At 42.1% G+C, this 19,358-nt stretch overlaps 1 pseudogene across 1 annotated transcript in view; it reads right to left on the bottom strand.

The window, feature by feature from the left end:
• The window catches only part of LOC311108457 (protein farnesyltransferase subunit beta-like), a 41,660-nt pseudogene extending 22,928 nt beyond the window's left edge, over positions 1–18,732 (bottom strand). The window contains exons 1-4 of the transcript XR_014615890.1: positions 18,543–18,732; positions 17,258–17,322; positions 1,676–1,748; positions 1,402–1,493 (exon numbers count right to left, since the gene is read on the bottom strand). The product of XR_014615890.1 is annotated as a protein farnesyltransferase subunit beta-like (transcript). The remainder of the gene's footprint in view (positions 1–1,401; positions 1,494–1,675; positions 1,749–17,257; positions 17,323–18,542) is intronic.
• Between the last annotated feature and the right edge of the window lie 626 nt (positions 18,733–19,358).

Below are 19,358 nucleotides of genomic sequence, written 5' to 3'. Positions count from 1 at the left end.
AGATAAGTGATTCTGGGTGCCGCACAGTCTGAATACCAAGGATTCCATTATGTCGAGGGAGCTCACTGAGGTTTATCTTAGAATGATTGACGGACATGATATACTGACTTGGGGTACAAGGTAATAACATCAAAGAAGGGAGTGCCCACCGATGGTTAACAGATGTTGTTGAAGAAACGTGTAACATGACGTATATATAAAACTGAGAGGTTTTCTTTGTCTGGTAGTTCGGATGACAAGAGGCGAAGCACGTGCCTTTTGTTAGATGAACCCGGTACCGAATCTATTAAATATTTGTATGAACTCTCCATCTAAGTGTTAAATATATTCTTGCATCATGAATTACTTGATACCCGAGAAACTCATCATAACACGTGGGTACGTATTTGTCATGATAGTGTAGCCCTGGTCACAGGTACTGCAGGATTCTGTCCCAACTAGGCACCACAACTGACCAACTGAGCTAATTGATCAGTTCAGTGATTGCCTAAATTCAACACACCTGAACTGTGTTCGATTACTCATACTAACCATATTATTTGTGACATAAATTAAGTATGTAGTATGCTTATTGATCATAGTATGGATATAGTTTGTATGACAAAAGTTCTCGGACATTCGCCAAAATATGAAGTATACAAGCAATGGACACCATTTCTGTGCTATTTGGGCCCATAATGCAATTCTTCAGAAAATGGGCGTGGCTTCACAACATTTTCAGATTTGAAGAAAATATGCAGCCGAAGACAGCAAATGTTTTAGACAAATGTTAATTTAGACAAATGTTAAGAAATGTTGAGCAATGTTTATAAAGTAATGACTTTTCTAATAAGTTACGTTGGCTGACAATTTGTTAGCTACGCTGGCCTTATGAACCACATAGCATATCATTACAGCAGTTGCTTGTATGTTCTGGTATGTTAGCTAGCTACCTAACGTTAGTTGGCTACTAATACATGGAACTTGGCAGTATATTAACCATCTGCTCTCTAACTAACTACCTAACGTTTATTGACTTGATCATTCACGCCATTCACAGCTTAGCTTAGTGGTATATATTCGTTGTGCGTTCTCAATGGACATTGTTAATGAAGTCATAAGCTGTCTAGCTAGTAATTTGTTACGCTAACAAGCTAGCAACAAGTGGCATAGCAACAGCATCAACTTCCGGTAGACAGGCGAAGCGGCAGTACACTGAAAGGACACCGTTCGTTTACAGTAGACTAAAATGAACTAATAGTATATACTCATTAAGTATGTAGTATACAATATGTTAGTATGGGTATTCGAACACAGCTCTGGTCTTCCGGGTTGGTTAAAATAAAAAAACATGAAGTGCCTGCGGCACTGCAGGACCAGTGTTGCCTACCCCTAGTGTAGCGGTGCAGTTGCTGTACTCACTCTGAGGCGATTGCGGTGGGCACAGGCTCCTCCAGCAGCTCCAGACTGTGTAGAATCCAGTAGCACAGCCACGGCCTGCTGGCGTCCAGACACTAGTAAGGATAGGGAATACAGGCGGCCATTTTAGAGTACTGGGACTGTGCTAGGCTTCAGCTGCACAGGCCAGTGAGGCCACAACAAGAAGCCAAGACAAGGATTAAAAATGGAGGGGTTAGCTTCTATCTTTTCTCTGTGCTTTGTGGGAAATACTAAATCATGCAGTACATAGGCCTACCTCATAAGCGTCAGAGAGATGACGTAATCCTTTCTTCAGGTACTGGTAGTGCTGGTCCCTCAATAGAGTGGGCCTGAGGAGACAACACACTGAAGATCAATAGCCTAGTAACGCTAGCCTAGTAACAATAGCCTAGTAACAATAGCCTAGTAACAATAGCCTAGTAACAATAGCCTAGTGGGCCTGAGGAGAAAACTGAAGATCAATAGCCTAGTAATGCTAGCTTAGTAACGCTAGCCTAGTAACAATAGCCTAGTAACAATAGCCTAGTAACAATAGCCTAGTAACAATAGCCTAGTGGGCCTGAGGAGAAAACTGAAGATCAATAGCCTAGTAATGCCAGCCTAGTAACAATAGCCTAGTAACGCCAGCCTAGTAACGCCAGCCAAGCAACGTCAGCCTAGCAACGCCAGCCTAGCAACGCCAGCCTAGTGGGCCTGAGGAGAAACACAGAGTGTAAATCTATACATGTGTGCATGTTGTAATGCTTGTGGATACAATAGTGAAGATACATAAAGACAGAGTGGAGAAAACAATAGAGGAGAAATGATCTATACATGTACCCTACCCACAACATGGTTTAGCCTGAAATGATCTATACATGTACCCTACCCACAACATGGTTTAGCCTGAAATGATCTATACATGTACCCTACCCACAACATGGTTTAGCCTGAAATGATCTATACATGTACCCTACCCACAACATGGTTTAGCCTGAAATGATATATACATGTACCCTACCCACAACATGGTTTAGCCTGAAATGATATATACATGTACCCTACCCACAACATGGTTTAGCCTGAGTACCAGTGTGTTTGTGATATCATGCCAACTCCCTGTCACGCATTGCCATGTTTGGCTTGACAATGAGCAATGGAGTAGGCTAGAGTATAAACAGATCTGGGACCAGGCTACATTATGGTTGCTAATGCTAGCTTAACATAGTGAAGCTACATAAACAGATCTGGGACCAGACTACATTATGGTTGCTAATGCTAGCTTAACATACTGAAGCTACATAAACAGATCTGGGACCAGGCTACATTATGGTTGCTAATGCTAGCTTAACATAGTGAAGCTACATAAACAGATCTGGGACCAGACTACATTATGGTTGCTAATGCTAGCTTAACATACTGAAGCTACATAAACAGATCTGGGACCAGACTACATTATGGTTGCTAATGCTAGCTTAACATAGTGAGGATACATAAACAGATCTGGGACCAGACTACATTATGGTTGCTAATGCTAGCTTAACATAGTGAGGATACATAAACAGAGGTAGCACAAATTCTGATATAGGACACATACACAAACATAACACAGGCTAGCCTACACACAGAACAAGCTAAATAAGTTGGGGTACTTAAAACCAACAACTTAATTAATAATTTAATTTAATTTTTTGTCATTTAGCAGACGCTCTTATCCAGAGCGACTTACAGGAGCAATTAGGGTTAGTCCCTACACCCCTACACCTGATCAGTCCCTACACCCAAACGAGGGCATTGCGTTCATCCACCTCTGGCCTGCTGGCTCCCCTTCCTCTGCGGAAGCATAGCTCCCGCTCAGCCCAGTCAAAACTGTTCGCTGCTCTGGCACCCCAATGGTGGAACAAGCTCCCTCACGACGCCAGGACAGCGGAGTCACTCACCACCTTCCGGAGACATTTGAAACCCCACCTCTTTAAGGAATACCTGGGATAGGATAAAGTATTCCTTCTAACCCCCCCCCCCGCCCCAAATTGTAAAGTGGTTATCCCACTGGCTATAGGGTGAACGCACCAATTTGTGAGTCGCTCTGGCTAAGAGCGTCTGCTAAATGACGTTAATGTGCCCTTGAGCAAGGCACTTAACCCTAATTGCTCCTGTAAGTCGCTCTGGATAAGAGCGTCTGCTAAATGACTAAAATGTAAATGTAAATGTAAGTGCCTTGCTCAAGGGCACATCGACAGATTTTTCACCTAGTCGGCTCGGGGATTAGAACCAGCGACCTTTCGGTTACTGGCACAACGCTCTTACCCACTAAGCTACCTGCCGCCCAACTTACTTTTCCCCCTACAGCAAAACACACATTATGCATACGGTTTGCATTTTTAAAACCTACAGCACATTCTTCTTAGGATGATTTCTCAACAGACTTTAAAAAATAAATCAGCTCTCTGCTCTCTCCCAATTACTAACTCTCAGCTCAGTACTGTTGATCTCCAGGTGCCAACAGTGACTCTCACATTAATTCCCCTGCTTCACACTGAGGTGTATGTACGACACCACACTCCTGACACTCCCCCGCCTCTCCCAGTAGGGGGGGAGAGAGAGAGCGAGAGAGACAGATGGAGAGAGACGGAGAGAGGAAAAGAGAGAGTACTATTCAGTACAGAGGATTAGTCACAGATCAGCTGGCATATCATTATCACAGGGTCACTGTCCAATAATACAATCACGACACGACAGTAATCACACACACTAGCACAAAGCTAACACATACAGTACCAGTCAAAAGTTTGGACACACCTACTCATTCAAGGGTTTTTCTTTATTTTTTACTATTTTCTACATTGTAGAATAAAAGTGAAGACATCAAAACTATGAAATAACACATATGGAATCATGTAGTAAACAACAATGTGTTAAACAAATCAAAATATATGTTATATTTGAGATTCTTCAAAGTAGCCACCCTTTGCCTTGATGACGGCTTTGCACACTCTTGGCATGGTACCAAAAAGGCTGTGTGTGATGGCGTAGGGTACATTAAAATAACTTGTGGTTAAATTGCCATGTACCGAATAAAAAAAACAACGAGTTAAATGGGTTTCCATCACAGTCACAAGAAATGTTGCGTTAAACAACGAATGTCTTGGCACTTGCGCTCTAGCCAACCACTCGCAGATACAGTGCGGGTAAAGCCAACATGATGAGATTATTATGGACAAAAAAAGAGAGTGAGATTATTTTTTATTTGTCAAACAGCAGCCAAGCATCGATGATCATGTCACCAGAATAAGACCCTCAATATTTATTGGAAAGGAGCATCCAGCTCATCACCGTGCACTTTCACCACCCTATTAGGACTTTTTTTTGGTAAATGTTTACTTATGCCTAATTTTTACGATCAAAAATGTACAGTGGGGAGAACAAGTATTTGATACACTGCCGATTTTGCAGGTTTTCCTACTTACAAAGCATGTAGAGGTCTGTCATTTTTTATCATAGGTACACTTCAACTGTGAGAGACGGAATCTAAAACAAAAATCCAGAAAATCACATTGTATGATTTTTAAGTAATTAATTTGCATTTTATTGCATGACATACGTATTTGATCACCTACCAACCAGTAAGAAGTCCGGCTCTCACAGACCTGTTAGTTTTTCTTTAAGATGCCCTTCTGTTCTCCACTCATTACCTGTATTAACTGCACCTGTTTGAACTCGTTACCTGTATAAAAGACACCTGTTCACACACTCAATCAAACAGACTCCAACCTCTCCACAATGGCCAAGACCAGAGAGCTGTGTAAGGACATCAGGGATAAAATTACATTTTATTGCATGACATAAGTATTTGATACATCAGAAAAGCAGAACTTAATATTTGTTACAGAAACCTTTGTTTGCAATTACAGAGATCATACGTTTCCTGTAGGTCTTGACCAGGTTTGCACACACTGCAGCAGGGATTTTGGCCCTCTCCTCCATACAGACCTTCTCCAGATCCTTCAGGTTTCAGGGCTGTCGCTGGGCAATACGGACTTTCAGCTCCCTCCAAAGATGTTCTATTGGGTTCAGGTCTGGAGACTGCCTAGGCCACTCCAGGACCTTGAGATGCTTCTTACGGAGCCACTCCTTAGTTGCCCTGGCTGTGTGTTTCGGGTCGTTGTCATGCTGGAAGACCCAGCCATGACCCATCTTCAATGCTCTTACTGAGGGAAGGAGGTTGTTGGCCAAGATCTCGCGATACATGGCCCCATCCATCCTCCCCTCAATACGGTGCAGTCGTCCTGTCCCCTTTGCAGAAAAGCATCCCCAAAGAATGATGTTTCCACCTCCATGCTTCACGGTTGGGATGGTGTTCTTGGGGTTGTACTCATCCTTCTTCTTCCTACAAACACGGCGAGTGGAGTTTAGACCAAAAAGCTATATTTTTGTCTCATCAGACCACATGACCTTCTCCCATTCCTCCTCTGGATCATCCAGATGGTCATTGGCCAACTTCAGACGGGCCTGGACATGCGCTGGCTTGAGCAGGGGGACCTTGCGTGCGCTGCAGGATTTTAATCCATGACGGCGTAGTGTATTACTAATGGTTTTCTTTGAGACTGTGGTCCCAGCCCTCTTCAGGTCATTGACCAGGTCCTGCCGTGTAGTTCTGGGCTGATCCCTCACCTTCCTCATGATCATTGATGCCCCACGAGGTGAGATCTTGCATGGAGCCCCAGACCGAGGGTGATTGACCGTCATCTTGAACTTCTTCCATTTTCTAATAATTGCGCCAACAGTTGTTGCCTTCTCACCAAGCTGCTTGCCTATTGTCCTGTAGCCCATCACAGCCTTGTGCAGGTCTACAATTTTATCCCTGATGTCCTTACACAGCTCTCTGGTCTTGGCCATTGTGGAGAGGTTGGAGTCTGTTTGATTGAGTGTGTGGACAGGTGTCTTTTATACAGGTAACGAGTTCAAACAGGTGCAGTTAATACAGGTAATGAGTGGAGAACAGGAGGGCTTCTTAAAGAAAAACTAACAGGTCTGTGAGAGCCGGAATTCTTACTGGTTGGTAGGCAATGTCATGCAATAAAATACAAATTAATTACTTAAAAATCATACAATGTGATTTTCTGGATTTTTGTTTTAGATTCCGTCTCTCACAGTTGAAGTGTACCTATGATAAAAATTACAGACCTCTACATGCTTTGTAAGTAGGAAAACCTGCATAATCGGCAGTGTATCAAATACTTGTTCTCCCCACTGTATATACGCCTTCATTTCCCAAAAATGTAGACTCTTAGCTTTCATTTGACACCCAATTTGACATGCTCCTATGAGCTTCACGTGTTGGTGCTCATGGGTCTTTTTACGTGGAAATGACCAGCATTTGAAAGAGCATATTGGCCTTTCAAACTTGAATGCAAGATTGGACTAGGATGGATAGTAATTTTGCAGGCTAATCAGAATTAGGCCTTGATTAGAAGTCATCAATTCAATTCAGATGTGTTTCTCTGCCTTCATCGACTATACCACAGATTTACTAAACCCAGAGGCGCAACATCACGAACACTTCCGGGAACGCTTGCGAAACAGACCAAACCGACCAGGCCAGGGTTTGGGGTTTTAGAAGTCAATGAGAGAACTGAACAATTATTTGTGAAAAATGTGTAGCAGTGGGGGGGAAAGGTCACGGGGGGATGAAGGAGGTGTCCCTCCACCCTAGTTTTGGGGGTCCCCACCCGGATAATCTGAGAAGCTCAGTTCTCTTGACTTTTTAGAAGGTCATTCTACTCCAAAATGAATTAAAATAAAATTATGCTGACGCCATCTAAAATATAATTTCCACCTCCAGAAATTAGCCAAATAACATATTGGTAAAATGATTTGTTAAAATGATTTTTTTGCATATTGGTCCATATTGTCTATGCATGGTCCATATTATCAGGTATGCTATTAGCAATAAGCATTTCCACCTGTTGCCCAACTGATGCAGCATAGTGGCTATAAATAAATAGGATGAAGCATGGGCCTATCTGCATTTACGCTATTACACTAATATTAGCTAGATCTCAAATGTGACCTTTTAAAGCTGCAATATGTAACTTTTTGAGCGACCCGACCAAATCCACATAGAAATGTGAGTTATAGATCTGTCACTCATTGAAAGCAAGTCTAAGAGCTTGACATATGCCTTAAGACTCCAAAAACCTGTATTCAAAATTAACTGGGAAATATTTATTTATTCTTTAGTTTCACTGTTTGTTGTTACTATTGACTGTTTTTGCTGTATTGTTTTGAACAAGACTACTAAAATCTAAGTATAAAAAAAGAAAGCAAGTCTAAGAAGCAGTAGATTAGATCTGTTCTATGTGTACTATTTCTATACTTCCCGTCTTACGTTTATTTTTTGTGTCTTTTACTTTCGGGTTTTGTACACCAGCTTCAAACAGCTGAAAATACAATATTTGTGTTTGTGGAAAATATATTTCACAGCGGTTTAGATGGTACAATGATTCTCTACAGCAGGGTTCTTCAATTCCGGTTCTGGAGGGCCGAAACACCTCTGTTTTTCCATCCTCTCCTTCTAATCAGGGGCTAATTCAGACCTGGGACACCAGGTGAGTGCAATTAACTACCAGGTAGAAATAAAAAACAGAAGTGTTTCGGCCCTCCAGGACTGGAATTGAAGAACCCTGCTCTACACTATACTTGCTTGTTGTCACATAAACTGAAATTAGGCGAACTATTAGAATTTTAGCAACCAGGAAATGACGGAGTGATTTCTGCATAGTGCACCTTTAACTAGTTAGCATCCTATTGATGAATTTTATGTCCCAAAAAACTTGAATAAACACAGTGAATATAATGTAGGGTACCGGTTAGGGTAACCCCCCACCCAGGGTAACACACCCCGTGCCTGTACTTCTCACAGAAATTACTCATGTCACTATTCCCCCCCCCCCCCCCCCCCCCCCCCCCAACACCTTCCCAGGTTCCCACTACTCTTGTTCAACTAAACATTTAATCTGTCTCATCACCATTTTTTGAAGTCACTCCCCCAGAATTTGAGGTAGTGTGGCGTTTTACCCCCAAGTTACCCTACGAAGACTGCTGAACAGTTAATCAAATAGCTACCCGGACTATTTACATTGATCCCTGTTTATTGTCTATCCTGATTGCCTAGTCACTTTTACCCCTACCTACATGTAGATACTACCTCAACTACCTGGTACCCCTGCACATTGACTCGGTATCGGTACTCCTTGTATATAGCCTCGATATTGTTATTTTATTTTATTGTATTACTATTTCCTTTTTTTATATTTAGCCAATTTTTATTATAAAATGTTTTACTTTTTAACTTTGCTTGTTGGGAAATGGCTCGTAACTAAGCATTTCACAGTAAAGTCTACACCTGTTGTATTCGACGCGTTTCCCAAATAAAATAGGTTACATTTAGCCCCCACGCGCCCTTCTGCATTCACAGCTAATTTAATTGCTGAGTGGTAATGTGCTTAGCCATGTTGTTGCTAAAAACTCCAGGTTTGACATTTTTAGGAGTTGAGAAATAAATAAAGTAGGAATGGAAAGCTGGGATCACCCTCTTTTTAACATAAAAAAACTGTGATTGCAAGCATTGTTGTGCATTGACTGCTCGTCAGAATGCATGTTTCCCTCCCTATGGCACTCGTAACTTGAATGCGCCTCGGGATTTCCCCTCACATAGAACACACCACAACAAGCAAACTAGATAAACAGACCAAATATTCTACTGTGGGGTTGTCAGATTTTTCTATTCGTTATTTGTTTTGTTTGCAGAGGAAAAGTAAATGTGGACTGTTCTAACATGTTCAAAGTGCACCTCGGCAGAAATATTTTGTCACGTTCCATATTTTTTTGCCGTGGCGCTGTGCCACAGCTAAATGACTGCAGCGGAAACACTGACATGCACTACTGTAAGTCTCTTTGGATAAAAGCGTCTACTAAATATGTGTGACATACTCACTCGGTCATGGTGTTAAAAACAGGGTGCTTTGAATGAAGAGAAAAGGACAAAAACAATACATTGATGGTCCGGTACTAGTACTACCTCTGGTCCATTATTACAGCTAGTACTACCTACCTCTGGTCCATTATTACAGCTAGTACTACCTACCTCTGGTCCATTATTACAGCTAGTACTACCTACCTCTGGTCCCTTATTACAGCTAGTACTACCTACCTCTGGTCCATTATTACAGCTAGAACTACCTACCTCTGGTCCATTATTACAGCTAGTCCTACCTACCTCTGGTCCATTATTACAGCTAGTACTACCTACCTCTGGTCCATTATTACAGCTAGTACTACCTACCTCTGGTCCATTATTACAGCTAGTACTACCTACCTCTGGTCCATTATTACAGCTAGTACTACCTACCTCTGGTCCATTATTACAGCTAGTACTACCTACCTCTGGTCCATTATTACAGCTAGTACTACCTACCTCTGGTCCATTATTACAGCTAGTACTACCTACCTCTGGTCCATTATTACAGCTAGTACTACCTACCTCTGGTCCATTATTACAGCTAGTACTACCTCTGGTCCATTATTACAGCTAGTACTACCTACCTCTGGTCCATTATTACAGCTAGTACTACCTACCTCTGGTCCATTATTACAGCTAGTACTACCTCTGGTCCATTATTACAGCTAGTCCTACCTACCTCTGGTCCATTATTACAGCTAGTACTACCTACCTCTGGTCCATTATTACAGCTAGTACTACCTACCTCTGGTCCATTATTACAGCTAGTACTACCTACCTCTGGTCCATTATTACAGCTAGTACTACCTACCTCTGGTCCATTATTACAGCTAGTACTACCTACCTCTGGTCCATTATTACAGCTAGAACTACCTACCTCTGGTCCATTATTACAGCTAGTACTACCTCTGGTCCATTATTACAGCTAGTACTACCTCTGGTCCATTATTACAGCTAGTACTACCTCTGGTCCATTATTACAGCTAGTACTACCTACCTCTGGTCCATTATTACAGCTAGTACTACCTACCTCTGGTCCATTATTACAGCTAGTACTACCTCTGGTCCATTATTACAGCTAGTACTACCTACCTCTGGTCCATTATTACAGCTAGTCCTACCTACCTCTGGTCCCTTATTACAGCTAGTACTACCTACCTCTGGTCCATTATTACAGCTAGTACTACCTCTGGTCCATTATTACAGCTAGTACTACCTACCTCTGGTCCATTATTACAGCTAGTACTACCTCTGGTCCATTATTACAGCTAGTACTACCTACCTCTGGTCCATTATTACAGCTAGTCCTACCTACCTCTGGTCCATTATTACAGCTAGTCCTACCTACCTCTGGTCCATTATTACAGCTAGTACTACCTACCTCTGGTCCATTATTACAGCTAGTACTACCTACCTCTGGTCCATTATTACAGCTAGTACTACCTACCTCTGGTCCCTTATTACAGCTAGTACTACCTACCTCTGGTCCATTATTACAGCTAGTACTACCTACCTCTGGTCCATTATTACAGCTAGTACTACCTACCTCTGGTCCATTATTACAGCTAGTACTACCTACCTCTGGTCCATTATTACAGCTAGTACTACCTACCTCTGGTCCATTATTACAGCTAGTCCTACCTACCTCTGGTCCATTATTACAGCTAGTACTACCTCTGGTCCATTATTACAGCTAGTACTACCTACCTCTGGTCCATTATTACAGCTAGTACTACCTACCTCTGGTCCATTATTACAGCTAGTACTACCTACCTCTGGTCCATTATTACAGCTAGTACTACCTACCTCTGGTCCATTATTACAGCTAGTCCTACCTACCTCTGGTCCATTATTACAGCTAGTACTACCTACCTCTGGTCCATTATTACAGCTAGTCCTACCTACCTCTGGTCCCTTATTACAGCTAGTACTACCTACCTCTGGTCCCTTATTACAGCTAGTACTACCTACCTCTGGTCCATTATTACAGCTAGTACTACCTCTGGTCCATTATTACAGCTAATACTACCTACCTCTGGTCCATTATTACAGCTAGTACTACCTCTGGTCCATTATTACAGCTAGTACTACCTACCTCTGGTCCATTATTACAGCTAGTACTACCTCTGGTCCATTATTACAGCTAGTACTACCTACCTCTGGTCCATTATTACAGCTAGTCCTACCTACCTCTGGTCCATTATTACAGCTAGTACTACCTACCTCTGGTCCATTATTACAGCTAGTACTACCTACCTCTGGTCCATTATTACAGCTAGTACTACCTACCTCTGGTCCATTATTACAGCTAGTACTACCTACCTCTGGTCCATTATTACAGCTAGTACTACCTACCTCTGGTCCATTATTACAGCTAGTACTACCTACCTCTGGTCCATTATTACAGCTAGTACTACCTACCTCTGGTCCCTTATTACAGCTAGTACTACCTACCTCTGGTCCATTATTACAGCTAGTACTACCTACCTCTGGTCCCTTATTACAGCTAGTACTACCTACCTCTGGTCCATTATTACAGCTAGTACTACCTACCTCTGGTCCATTATTACAGCTAGTACTACCTACCTCTGGTCCATTATTACAGCTAGTACTACCTACCTCTGGTCCCTTATTACAGCTAGTACTACCTACCTCTGGTCCATTATTACAGCTAGTACTACCTACCTCTGGTCCATTATTACAGCTAGTACTACCTACCTCTGGTCCATTATTACAGCTAGTACTACCTACCTCTGGTCCATTATTACAGCTAGTACTACCTCTGGTCCATTATTACAGCTAGTACTACCTACCTCTGGTCCATTATTACAGCTAGTACTACCTACCTCTGGTCCCTTATTACAGCTAGTACTACCTACCTCTGGTCCATTATTACAGCTAGTACTACCTCTGGTCCATTATTACAGCTAGTACTACCTACCTCTGGTCCATTATTACAGCTAGTACTACCTACCTCTGGTCCATTATTACAGCTAGTACTACCTACCTCTGGTCCCTTATTACAGCTAGTACTACCTACCTCTGGTCCATTATTACAGCTAGTACTACCTACCTCTGGTCCATTATTACAGCTAGTACTACCTACCTCTGGTCCATTATTACAGCTAGTACTACCTACCTCTGGTCCATTATTACAGCTAGTACTACCTCTGGTCCATTATTACAGCTAGTACTACCTACCTCTGGTCCATTATTACAGCTAGTACTACCTACCTCTGGTCCCTTATTACAGCTAGTACTACCTACCTCTGGTCCATTATTACAGCTAGTACTACCTCTGGTCCATTATTACAGCTAGTACTACCTACCTCTGGTCCATTATTACAGCTAGTACTACCTCTGGTCCATTATTACATCTAGTACTACCTACCTCTGGTCCATTATTACAGCTAGTCCTACCTACCTCTGGTCCATTATTACAGCTAGTACTACCTACCTCTGGTCCATTATTACAGCTAGTACTACCTACCTCTGGTCCATTATTACAGCTAGTACTACCTACCTCTGGTCCATTATTACAGCTAGTACTACCTACCTCTGGTCCATTATTACAGCTAGTACTACCTACCTCTGGTCCATTATTACAGCTAGTACTACCTACCTCTGGTCCATTATTACAGCTAGTACTACCTACCTCTGGTCCATTATTACAGCTAGTACTACCTACCTCTGGTCCATTATTACAGCTAGTACTACCTACCTCTGGTCCCTTATTACAGCTAGTACTACCTACCTCTGGTCCATTATTACAGCTAGTACTACCTACCTCTGGTCCATTATTACAGCTAGTACTACCTACCTCTGGTCCATTATTACAGCTAGTACTACCTACCTCTGGTCCCTTATTACAGCTAGTACTACCTACCTCTGGTCCATTATTACAGCTAGTACTACCTACCTCTGGTCCATTATTACAGCTAGTACTACCTACCTCTGGTCCATTATTACAGCTAGTACTACCTACCTCTGGTCCATTATTACAGCTAGTACTACCTACCTCTGGTCCATTATTACAGCTAGTACTACCTACCTCTGGTCCATTATTACAGCTAGTACTACCTACCTCTGGTCCATTATTACAGCTAGTACTACCTACCTCTGGTCCATTATTACAGCTAGTACTACCTACCTCTGGTCCATTATTACAGCTAGTACTACCTACCTCTGGTCCATTATTACAGCTAGTACTACCTACCTCTGGTCCATTATTACAGCTAGAACTACCTACCTCTGGTCCATTATTACAGCTAGTACTACCTACCTCTGGTCCATTATTACAGCTAGTACTACCTACCTCTGGTCCATTATTACAGCTAGAACTACCTACCTCTGGTCCATTATTACAGCTAGTACTACCTACCTCTGGTCCATTATTACAGCTAGTACTACCTACCTCTGATCCATTATTACAGCTAGTACTACCTACCTCTGGTCCATTATTACAGCTAGTACTACCTACCTCTGGTCCATTATTACAGCTAGTCCTACCTCTGGTCCATTATTACAGCTAGTACTACCTACCTCTGGTCCATTATTACAGCTAGTACTACCTACCTCTGGTCCATTATTACAGCTAGTACTACCTACCTCTGGTCCATTATTACAGCTAGTACTACCTACCTCTGGTCCATTATTACAGCTAGTACTACCTACCTCTGGTCCATTATTACAGCTAGTACTACCTACCTCTGGTCCATTATTACAGCTAGAACTACCTACCTCTGGTCCATTATTACAGCTAGTACTACCTACCTCTGGTCCATTATTACAGCTAGTACTACCTACCTCTGGTCCATTATTACAGCTAGTACTACCTACCTCTGGTCCATTATTACAGCTAGAACTACCTACCTCTGGTCCATTATTACAGCTAGTACTACCTCTGGTCCATTATTACAGCTAGTACTACCTACCTCTGGTCCATTATTACAGCTAGTACTACCTCTGGTCCATTATTACAGCTAGTACTACCTACCTCTGGTCCATTATTAAAGCTAGTCCTACCTACCTCTGGTCCATTATTACAGCTAGTACTACCTACCTCTGGTCCATTATTACAGCTAGTACTACCTACCTCTGGTCCATTATTACAGCTAGTCCTACCTACCTCTGGTCCCTTATTACAGCTAGTACTACCTACCTCTGGTCCATTATTACAGCTAGTACTACCTCTGGTCCATTATTACAGCTAGTACTACCTACCTCTGGTCCATTATTACAGCTAGTACTACCTCTGGTCCATTATTACAGCTAGTACTACCTACCTCTGGTCCATTATTACAGCTAGTACTACCTACCTCTGGTCCATTATTACAGCTAGTACTACCTACCTCTGGTCCATTATTACAGCTAGTACTACCTACCTCTGGTCCATTATTACAGCTAGTACTACCTACCTCTGGTCCCTTATTACAGCTAGTACTACCTACCTCTGGTCCATTATTACAGCTAGTACTACCTCTGGTCCATTATTACAGCTAGTACTACCTACCTCTGGTCCATTATTACAGCTAGTACTACCTCTGGTCCATTATTACAGCTAGTACTACCTACCTCTGGTCCATTATTACAGCTAGTCCTACCTACCTCTGGTCCATTATTACAGCTAGTACTACCTACCTCTGGTCCATTATTACAGCTAGTACTACCTACCTCTGGTCCATTATTACAGCTAGTACTACCTACCTCTGGTCCATTATTACAGCTAGTACTACCTACCTCTGGTCCATTATTACAGCTAGTACTACCTACCTCTGGTCCATTATTACAGCTAGTACTACCTACCTCTGGTCCATTATTACAGCTAGTACTACCTACCTCTGGTCCATTATTACAGCTAGTACTACCTACCTCTGGTCCATTATTACAGCTAGTACTACCTACCTCTGGTCCCTTATTACAGCTAGTACTACCTACCTCTGGTCCATTATTACAGCTAGTACTACCTACCTCTGGTCCATTATTACAGCTAGTACTACCTACCTCTGGTCCATTATTACAGCTAGTACTACCTACCTCTGGTCCCTTATTACAGCTAGTACTACCTACCTCTGGTCCATTATTACAGCTAGTACTACCTACCTCTGGTCCATTATTACAGCTAGTACTACCTACCTCTGGTCCATTATTACAGCTAGTACTACCTACCTCTGGTCCATTATTACAGCTAGTACTACCTACCTCTGGTCCATTATTACAGCTAGAACTACCTACCTCTGGTCCATTATTACAGCTAGTACTACCTACCTCTGGTCCATTATTACAGCTAGTACTACCTACCTCTGGTCCATTATTACAGCTAGAACTACCTACCTCTGGTCCATTATTACAGCTAGTACTACCTACCTCTGGTCCATTATTACAGCTAGTACTACCTACCTCTGATCCATTATTACAGCTAGTACTACCTACCTCTGGTCCATTATTACAGCTAGTACTACCTACCTCTGGTCCATTATTACAGCTAGTCCTACCTACCTCTGGTCCATTATTACAGCTAGTACTACCTACCTCTGGTCCATTATTACAGCTAGTACTACCTACCTCTGGTCCATTATTACAGCTAGTACTACCTACCTCTGGTCCATTATTACAGCTAGAACTACCTACCTCTGGTCCATTATTACAGCTAGTACTACCTACCTCTGGTCCATTATTACAGCTAGTACTACCTACCTCTGGTCCATTATTACAGATAGTACTACCTACCTCTGGTCCATTATTACAGCTAGTCCTACCTACCTCTGGTCCATTATTACAGCTAGTACTACCTACCTCTGGTCCATTATTACAGCTAGTCCTACCTACCTCTGGTCCATTATTACAGCTAGTACTACCTACCTCTGGTCCATTATTACAGCTAGTACTACCTACCTCTGGTCCATTATTACAGCTAGTACTACCTACCTCTGGTCCATTATTACAGCTAGTACTACCTACCTCTGGTCCATTATTACAGCTAGTACTACCTACTTCTGGTCCATTATTACAGCTAGTACTACTTCTGGTCCATTATTACAGCTAGTCCTACCTCTGGTCCATTTATTACAGCTGTCCATAAGGATGTAGGGCAGGGTTCATTCCATGGAGGACCTAGTGTCTGCTGGTTTTTGGTTTTTCCTTTCAATTAAGAGCTAGACAACCAGGTGAGGGGAGTTCCTTACTAATTAGTGACCTTAATCCACTCACGTCAGTCAGTGAGTGAGTGAAAGCGCAGCCGAACCACACCCTGCTCCAGAGCTAGGGTTTGTTAAGCAGATCACAGACTTCCTGTGTAGATTAAGACATCGCGGCGCCGGGGTGAGATATGGTTTGGAAAACGTACTTCAATCCAGGGATGAGAAATGCTTTGTACTCCGAATTGTCCCATTATCCCAACTGTTACACAGAGAAGATTGAACGGGATGGGACAATTCGGAGTACAACGCATTTCTCATTCCTGGATTGAGGTACGTTTTCCGAGATAAATCTCACGCCGGCTCCGCTGTGTCTTAATCTACACAGGCAGTCTGTCCGAACCTAGTTCAGCTGTAAGCAAGCGGGTCGGATCTACTGACTGGGGTTTGTTCAGAAGGGTGAAACGTTAACAACCATGTAGATAACTTTGACTTGTATGAATCCGTCTTACTCCCAGTATTTAGTTGTATGTTCAAAACTTTCACACAACAAAAGGACTACAACTTGAACTTGTAATATGTGGTCTAATTTCAGGTAAAGGGCATAGCCTAGTAGGATTCAAAGCAATGACAGATTCTCACATACAAAACAAAGACTGTGATCATGCTGAAAACCAGAGAATAAAGCCGAACATTTACTTACTGCGGTAAGCTGTGTATCTGCTTGTAAACACTGACTACTTCTTGAATACTGCGTTCGACTTTTCTCTGGATAAAATAAAATATGTTTGAGTGAGACACAAATCAAAATGGAAAATGTGAACTTTAACCAGGCATGAGAATGAAACTGACTGCACACAAACTATATAAAAAAAAAAAAACATTATGGACGGCAGCAAAACACTATATAATTGGCTTTTATGTCTTGAGCATACAGAACATTATCATTATCCAGAATGACAACTTTGGAGCAGTTTCTCTCACTTCCCCCAGAGGGTGCACATTTTTGTTCTATCCAAGCACTGACATGACCTGACTTAAAGGGGCAATCAGTCGTGGCTACATCAATTTTTGGACTTATAAATTAATTATATATACCCTTTGATTCTTGAAGAATATAACTTAGAAATGCCTCATGAGTTAGTTCAATGGTCGTACCCCATCAGAACCCACAATATAAGCTTGTTTTACTCTGTTTGTAAACAAAGAAAAATGTAAACAAACACTATGTAGCCTCAAAACATGGTTAAAACTATAATTTTGATATCATGTATGGTCAATCCTTGCATCCATAGCTCTGTCTATACATTAGAGAGTGATTACATTTCTCCAGCCCCATCCCTCAGCTTTTTACCGAAACACGGGCGGGGACGCCACTTTGTTATTGTTTTGTACTGCTGATTGCCGCTTTAACTCATCATCAAGCCCTTGATTAGTTGAATCCTACGTGTTAGTGCTGGGCTAGTACAAAAAGGTGAACATTTTAATATTGAGAAACACTCCTTAGAATTGATAAGAATGTATCTTTTGACACATAATGAAAAGGTATTCATAGTATTTAAGAAGATGTCTGCATGGCAAATCCTCCCCTATCGACTAATCCTGTTCATGTTCTAGTACCAATCTTAGCTAGCTAGCTAGCCATGGAACTAATTACATTTCAAGTACGGCTAATGCTAGCTAGCTTTATTAGTCGTATGTACGGGATACTCATGGTATACTTCGTCCAACGAAATTCTTACTTGCAGGTTCATTCTCGACAATCCAACAACAATAAGAAATAGTAAAAAAAATAAGAATACGAACATAAAGTAAATGGCAGTAGAATACAATAAACATTTTAGCTTGGCATGTCTCAACATTGTAACAAAATGCATATGCAAGTGATTTCAAAAGCACGTCCAAAAACACTTGTTTAAGATCATCACTTCTTGGCTCCAGTGTAGCTAGACAGCTAACGGGGCTAATCTGGCCGTCATCTGGCTCACCTGTTCTACCGAAGTCACCGTCTCCACTCCGTCATCCGTGAACTTCTCCGCGGCGTGACATTCGCCGAAGCACCGTAACGGCGCGGGTTCCCTTTCCATAATTGTTTTATGTGAGTTTGTTGAAAAGTGTACCGTAATTTTCCCTATCAAGCTACTTTGCTCTGATTATCAACTGATGCAGCACGGTCAGTGAGCACGGCCAGCTTGACAGTTACTTCCTGTAAAATGGGCGGGGTTTCCTAAAGCATACAGGAAGTCGGATGGAACCATTTAAATCGTAGTGATCGTTTGCTGTCATAAAAGTGCATTGTAGTGAATCCTAAAATGCATGCCTCAACAACAAAAAAAAGTATACTCAATCCAACCCTGCCTTATTTATAATGTAATAAAACTGCCACATGATTCCTTTTGAGATAGGCTAGTTGACACGTCATAAAACAACATGTATTATAGGCAATAGGAGCAAAAGGGATAGAGAGGCCTGGCTATAGCCTACATTTAATTTAGCTCACTTTATGTAGGCTACTTTGCACAATTACCCTACATGATGTAGTTTACTGGCAAGAAAATATAGGCCTAAGGTGTTTCTTCACTAGGCTACTGCCTTGTTACTCTCACACTTTATCCTCACCAATCTTGTTGGCTTTATCTGTCGCGTATGGCGTCAATTCCGATTCAAAAGTCAAACGGGCGCGAAATGGCACGGGCGAGCAAGATGAAACGTCATTGCACAACAAACACCTGAATCAAGAGAGAAGAACTGTGGTTGAGTGAGCAGAGGACTGGTGCCACCAGGGCAGGCCAGCGTGGTGAACC

The sequence above is a fragment of the Coregonus lavaretus genome (assembly GCF_964263955.1).
Source record: "Coregonus lavaretus genome assembly, chromosome: 33".
Lineage (NCBI taxonomy): Eukaryota > Metazoa > Chordata > Actinopteri > Salmoniformes > Salmonidae > Coregonus > Coregonus lavaretus.
The sequence above is the reverse complement of the archived record's forward strand: the minus strand, read 5'-3'. Positions and strand labels throughout refer to the sequence as shown.